The sequence below is a fragment of the Austrofundulus limnaeus genome, unplaced genomic scaffold (genome assembly GCF_001266775.1).
Source record: "Austrofundulus limnaeus strain Quisiro unplaced genomic scaffold, Austrofundulus_limnaeus-1.0 Scaffold602, whole genome shotgun sequence".
Taxonomy (NCBI): domain Eukaryota; kingdom Metazoa; phylum Chordata; class Actinopteri; order Cyprinodontiformes; family Rivulidae; genus Austrofundulus; species Austrofundulus limnaeus.
Window position 1 is genome coordinate 207,459 of NW_013953004.1, and position 1,368 is coordinate 208,826.

Sequence of the window (1,368 nt, forward strand, 5' to 3'; positions counted from 1 at the left end):
ATATAATCCTAAAAAGTATATTCTATTGATAATACATTAAAAATAAATTTCTGTAAAATGCAGTCTATTTAAAATATACTTTAGTATATTTTTTTCGCCTGGGCGGGAATATCTCAAAATTTTAAGACGTTTTCCTCAAGATCAGGTTTTTTGTTCACACTCTTTAAAACACTTAAAATCCTTTTAGTGATTTATTTTAGACAGTTCACTCCAATGATACATTGATAAGGAACTTCTTTGTTATAATTGTACAAAATGCAATTTTTGCTAACATTTTAATGAAAACACTAAATCTGCCTTTTTCTTCACATCCCACTTTTAGACTTACGGTAATCCTCATTTCATTATGATGGGTCCATTGAACCAACCAGGAGCACAGACTGGACTGAGAGAAACACTTCTTTAGATTCTCTGACATTTAGATCAGCAAATTCAAAATCAGCTACAATCATCTGCAGCTCCCTGAACTCAACTACAAAAAGTTTCATTCATCTACAGGACAGAAATTGGGTTTATTCAAGTACATAATAAAAGGCCGGTACTGTGGTGTCGATTTTAGGATTGTTTAAATATCGAAGCGGAACGTTTCGAGCAAAGCTCACGTGGAAATCATCAGAGGAAACCCAGTAAATGACTGGTTTATGAAGACAGAGGACAGAAACTGGACCGTCGTGGTTCTGTGTTCATCCAGGAGGTTCTCGTCTGTGAAGTTCTCCTGACTGGTGAGGCGTTCAGGTGCAGCGCAGAGCGTCAGTCGCTGCAGGTGTTCCACGGCAGGAAGTGTGCAAACACGCACAGTTTAAATAATGTCTCAATTACACGCAAAGGTGTGTGTTTGAGGTGTGTGTGTGTGTGTGTGAGGTTGTTAGCACCTGTTAGTCTGTTAGCACTTGCTGAGCCGAGCTGAGAAGAGTCGTTATTTACACTTTGTTTCACACACACACACTGCACACACACACACACTGCTCACTTTACCCCTCCCACACACACACACACACACACACACACACACACACACACACACACACACACACACACCATGGAGTCCTGCTGCTGCTTATTATCAGGGTTCATGTGCTGTGTTTCATTAAACAGCCTCCTATAGCAAGGATCTCACACACACACACACACACAGACACACACACACACAGAGACACACATATACACACACACAGTCCCAGCAGAAAACGTTCAATAACAGAAACATACTAATTAATACTAAAACTGACACTCTCTCTCTGTTTATCTGTCCATTGACTCTGTGCTCGCTCGCCCTCAGCCTGGATAATTGGCTGGATAGCTGACATCATCACACTGAGCTGTGCCCCTGTGTGTGTGTGTGTGTGTGTGTGTGTGTGTGGGTGTTCA